Genomic DNA, 5,780 nt, shown 5'->3' on the forward strand with positions numbered 1-5,780 from the left:
TTTTTTTTTTTTTTTTTTTTTTTTTTTTTTTTTTTTTTGTCAGAGCGATAGGGATGAAACTCGGACAGGGAACACTTCATACCTAAGCCACAAGGACAAGGTGGTTTCTTCCACCAGGTTTCTTCTGTGAGAGGAACGCACACAGCGCATTGCACTGCCCTGTGAGTCCCCTGAGGTCACGGCTGAGTCTCATTTAGGTCTCCATCTGCACCGTTTGCTGTGCTCCGGGAAAGCAGGGAAAGAGCTGAGTCTGCGCATGCGTTACCCACTGGGTGCTGTGCAGTGGTTACAGCGTCATAGGGTGGGGGGTAACTCAGACTACAGGAGATCGGCTAGAAGTCCACGAGGACCCCAAAGAGGCATTTCAGGTTCTCAGCCCAGCATGCAGCACGCAGTGTTCCAGCCCCCCATCTTTCTTCGTATTTAATAGGGCTCTGATTATATTTGTGAGACCAGAACATTCTATTCTAATCCATGGTGTCTGATTTCTACCCTCAGTAGAAGCTTTCCACTTGGAAGTAGGTGACAATAACTAAACCCAGCATCCAAGACAGCAGGTCCTCAATAAATGTGTGTCAAATTAAGGTACAAGGAATGAGTGAGTTCTGTTGACCCACAGACAAACAGGACTGTGGAATGGCCATTGACTGGTTTGGAGATGGAAGTCATAGAGGGGTGTGGCATAGGGTCACCAAAGCTGTGTAACAGAACTCAGTTGTCTGGAAAAATACACACTGGGTGCCGAAATCAGAGGCGAGTTTGTGCTTGAGCGGAGCCACCACCATGGCTGCAGAGAAGCCCATCCTCCATCCTCTCCACCCCCCCTCCCTCCCCCCGTTACCCATGACTGTGGCAGACTGTTCCTGGCACCCACTGAGGGCCTTGGCTGATAGAGGCTCGGGGGGCAGGGGTAGCCTGGGTAACATGTCTGCACAGTCCTGTTCAGAGCTCCAAGATGAGGCTCAGGTAACATGTCTGCAGAGTCCTGTACAGGGCTGTAAGATGAGGCTCAAGGGGCCAGGGGTAGCCTGGGTAACATGTCTGCAGAGTCCTGTTCAGAGCTCCAAGATGAGGCTCAGTGGACCAGGGCTAGCCTGGGTAACATGTGTGCAGAGTCCTGTTCAGGGCTGTAAGATGAGGCTCAGAGGCCAGGGCTAGCCTGGGTAACATGTCTGCAGAGTCCTGTTCAGAGCTCTAAGATGAGGCTCAGAGGGCCAGGGGGCCAGGGCTAGCCTGGGTAACATGTCTGCAGAGTCCTGTTCAGGGCTGTAAGATGAGGCTCAAGGGGCCAAGGGTAGCCTGGGTAACATGTCTGCAGAGTCCTGTTCAGGGCTGTAAGATGAGGCTCAGGGGCCAGGGCTAGCCTGGGTAGCTGTCTGTACAGTTCCGTGCAGGGCTGTAAGATTCTGAACATGCTGATTGGTGCTGTCCAAGGTCTGATATTTAATATTCATGAGCCCCACCCACACAACGCATACTTTAAAATGGCATTTTTAATACCGAAGATGAGGTGGCATTTACACACCTCTTGAACTTTACTTCAGTGGTTTATATATTACCACTGTGATTCTATACAAGTGTGGCTTCCAGGAGCTCATTCTCGGCCATAGACTCATTTCTAGGGGGGATACAGTTGTCTATTGCTGGCTTCCAATATCATGGTCGTTACCATGGAATAGTCTATTTCAAGTTATGCCATTCTAGAACCTTCTTCACATCTAATGCTTGTCACTCACTCTCAGCCACTGCCATCACAGCCATCCTGCTGCCCCAGCAAGGTCCCTTATTTTATTTTATTTTATTTTACTTTTATTATTTGTGTGTGTGTTTGTGTATATGTATGTGTTTGTGTCTCTCTGTGTGCATATCTGTGTGTGTGTCTGTATGTGTTTGTCTCTCTGTGTGCATATGTATGTCTGTGTGTGTCTGTGTGTATGTATGTTTGTGTCTCTGTGTGTGCATATGTCCGTGTCTCTGTGTGTGCGTGTGTCTGTGTGCATGTATGTCTCTGTGTGTGTCTGTGTGTATGTATATGTATGTGTCTGTGTCTCTGTGTGCGCATATGTCTGTGTGCGTGTATGTATGTCTGTGTGTATGTATGTGTCCGTATGTCTGTGTGCATGTATGTCTGTGTGCGCATATGTCTGTGTGTGTATGTAGTGTCCGTATGTCTGTGTGCATGTATGTCTGTGTGTGCATATGTCTGTGTGTATGTATGTCTGTGTGCGTGTATGTCTGTGTGTGCATATGTCTGTGTGTGTATGTATGTGTCCGTATGTCTGTGTGCGTGTATGTCTGTGTGTGCATATGTCTGTGTGCGCGTATGTCTGTGTGCGCGTATGTCTGTGTGCGTGTGTGTATGTCTGTGTCCGTATGTCTGTGTGTGCATATGTCTGTGTGTATGTGTGTGCGTATGTCTGTGTGTGCATGTATGTGTCCGTATGTCTGTGTGCGTGTATGTCTGTGTGTGCATATGTCTGTGTGTGTGTATGTATGTGTGTATGTCTGTGCGTGGTGATGGGATGCTAGAACTCTACTGCTCACTGCATAGCACCTGAGAAGCAGTGAGCTAGAAAGACCCAGGGCGGCCAAAGGCAGTGGATCTTTCTAGGGTGCAGCCCCAGTGGTCCGCTCCCTCCAGGTAGGCCCCACGTCCTACTTTGTACCACCTCTGATAATGCCATAATATTATTAATCTATCAAGGAGTTAGTCTGTTGAGTGGTTGGCGCCCTCATATGCAGCGATCTCTCCACATTGGCCAGGAGACCAAGCCTCCTGCACACACCCCTGTGGCAGACACTGCCTAGCACAAACTTGTCTGACATTGCCCCTCTCTCCGCCCTTCTGTTCTATCTTCTAGCGTCTTCTCTCTCCATCTCTGCCCCCCACCTCGCCCTCTGTCATCCTCCACCACTTTCTCCCCGTCGCTCCCCAACACAGTTATCACTTTCAGTCAGTCGTTCTCCCCCAGGCTCTCTCCTTCCAGAAGGTAAGCAGTGAATTTAAATTTCTGCATCAAGAAAATGCATTCACTCTCTGTTGTCTGCGTTAAGATCAAATGTGTTCGGGAAAGAAACAATGTCTCCCAAAGGTGGACTTTCTCTCCTTTATCTCTCCCCCTCCCCTAGTCACCCCGATCGGACTTCCACTCAAAATGAAGAGAGGATACCCTGAAGAGAGGGTGGGGAGGTCCGGAAAAAGTTGGTGCCATCTGAGGATCCTGTGGGGTGAATACTGGACGGAGCATCTAAAAGGCACCAGCTGTAGAAGGACTTTTCCTCATGTCTGCCCCAGGTTCCTAGAATGATGAGCTTGCTAGGGGTCCCAACTTTGGAAAATGCAGTCAAGTTACTACAACTGGGGGAAAAGATGGATTTCAAAAACGGGGTCACATCCCATCAGAACATGTCAAGGTCACAGACTCGTGGCGCTAGGACCTGTGCATGTGAAAGCCTTCACGTTCCTGTGTTCTTCACAGCTTCCCCGGCAGCCAGCCCTTCAGAGACTGACAAAGCGGGCAAATACAAGCCCAAATGATGAGCGCTCTCCTGGATATGGGCCATTCCAGCTAGAAAGTTCCACCACTCTCTTCAGGAGTTGGGTCTGTCTGGGGCACACAGAAGCTATGTGATTCTGTACCCTGTAAGCTACCCTGGCCGTTTACAGAGAGACATGGGGAATGACGAGAAGGACTTTAAATATAAGTGTGAAGTGAGGCATCTTCTGGAGGTATTCAGTCCCCAAAGGACAGACAGCTGAGGGGTAGCAGTTGTGAGCCTAGCCACTCCCGAAACCTCCTCCTGAAGATGGAAGACAGAGTTTCTATTCTAAAGCACAGCCGTATTCTTTGATGATTTCTCCAGGAGCGTGCCTCCCACCTTGTCTGGAATGCTGGTGTCCTCATTTCAAAGAAGAACGGACTTGGGAGTTGACAGCAGGCCCAAGGAGGTACTTCCCTCCCTTTGCCCCTGCATTCCAGGGTCTGAAGGTTCTTATGGGCAGCACCTGGAAACAGACGGTCCCTCGTGCTGGATGGTGGTGCAGCTGACCGTCACATGGCCTGATCTCCAGATACTGGCCCCAGCGTCACCCTGATCTAGAAATGCCAGCACCGCACAGATCCGCCTCCAGAAGAGCCAGCACTGCACAGATCCGCCCCAACAGATGTCCTGCAGGAGATGCTCCATGGACCTGCAGTTGGCAGTGACCTTTGTAAGGTCAGGAGGTCCCTTCCCCCACAGCATGTCTTTCCTTTCTCTTGGTGGGGGCATTCGGTACCTAGGTGGCTCTACTCATTTCTGTTGGGAGCAGTGAGACCCCAGATCCTGAATTTCTTGTAAACAACTTGTTTTCCCCTGATCTGAGTGCCTACAGCTGCTCTGAGCACGAGACCTTCAGGAGTTCCTGATGGCAGGAGAGTGGTTTCTGGTGGGTTTGGCTGGAGCGTGGCTATCTCTATATAATCTGCCCCTGAACACAAAGGAGCATTCTTGGGGCTTTTGGTATCAGTGTTTAAAGGTCTGTGTGTCGGTCCGTCTCTGCGTCTGTCTGTATTCTCAACCTCCAGCCCCTTGCCCGAAGCTCGCAAACTGGGTTCTAGCGCACAGAGCGACTCCCAGGTCTTTGGATAGAGGGAACTCCCAGTCAGGGCCAGAGCCACCACCCTTCTTGGGGGTCTCAGCTGAGTCTTCCCCTGCAGATCACACTTGATCAAGTGTTTATTCAGCCTGGCTGTCACACAGACTGCATATCCAGCAGGTGACAGGTTGTCTCTGACTGATGGGGGCGTCTCTGCTAGTACAAAGCAGTTGGCAGTGACCTTTGTAAGGCCAAGAGGTTTCTTCCCGCACAGCATGTCTTTCCTTCCCCTAGGTCGGGGTAATCGGTACCTAGGTGGCTAACACTGACAGAATGTTAGCACTTGCAGGTGAATCTCAGAGCCTTAGAGCCCGTGAGACCAACAGCTCTGGCTCTGCTGACGTAGAGGGCTGCCTACGGGTCACGAAGCCGGAAGGGCCCTCTGGAAGGTTCAGCAAGTCACCCACCCTTTGCAGTAACCCAGAAAATCAATCAATCTCTCTCTCTCTGTCTCTGTCTCTCTCTCTCTGTCTCTGTCTCTGTCTCCCTCTGTCTCTGTCTCTCTCTCTCTCTCTCTCTCTCTCTCTCTCTGTCTCTCTGTCTCTCTCTCTGTCTCTCTGTCTCTCTCTCTCTCTCTCTCTCTCACACACACACACACACACAGAGTCTTGTGCCATGACTTAACACCATTGTTGTGCCGGTAAATGTCAAATAATGGCCACCACCGGCTGAAAGCACCTCTGAGGGATTCTGTACTGTGGACTGGATGGTCCCAGAGAAGTGACAGCTAAGGACAGTGTTGGGTCAGGGACACATCTGTCTAATGCCATCACTGGGGTCTGAAACTAAACAAAGCCCGCAATTGTTCACTAAGAGACTTGAACCACACACGGTTACACAGGGTGATACAGGGAGATGCAGGGTGGTGCAGGGAGATGCAGGGTGGTGCAGGGTGGTGCAGGGAGATGAGATACAGGGAGATGCAGGGTGGTTCAGGGTGGTGCAGGGAGATGAGATGCAGGAAGATGCTTAGGCCCCTGGTGTGGAATGCTGCATCTGCAAGGCAATGTGAAGTCAATGTTTCCATAACCTCTTGTAGCTCATTTGCATTCCACCTGAGCTAAGGGGGAGCATGCATTGCTCTAATGCAGCAAAGCACCGTAAAGCTCGGGAGTGACAGCTTAGGCTGCAGCTGTACTGC

At 50.6% G+C, this 5,780-nt stretch overlaps 1 long non-coding RNA gene across 1 annotated transcript in view; it reads left to right on the top strand.

Moving 5' to 3' along the window:
* The window catches only part of LOC126515382 (uncharacterized), a 12,068-nt gene extending 8,685 nt beyond the window's left edge, over nucleotides 1-3,383 (top strand). The window contains exon 3 of the long non-coding RNA XR_007595840.1: nucleotides 3,130-3,383. This is a non-coding gene — a long non-coding RNA (uncharacterized lncRNA). The remainder of the gene's footprint in view (nucleotides 1-3,129) is intronic.
* Nucleotides 3,384-5,780: the final 2,397 nt, after the last annotated feature.

Source organism: Alexandromys fortis, unplaced genomic scaffold (assembly GCF_014885135.2).
Source record: "Alexandromys fortis isolate MF-2015 unplaced genomic scaffold, M_Fortis_MF-2015_v1.1 scaffold_160, whole genome shotgun sequence".
In the NCBI taxonomy this organism is placed as follows: domain Eukaryota; kingdom Metazoa; phylum Chordata; class Mammalia; order Rodentia; family Cricetidae; genus Alexandromys; species Alexandromys fortis.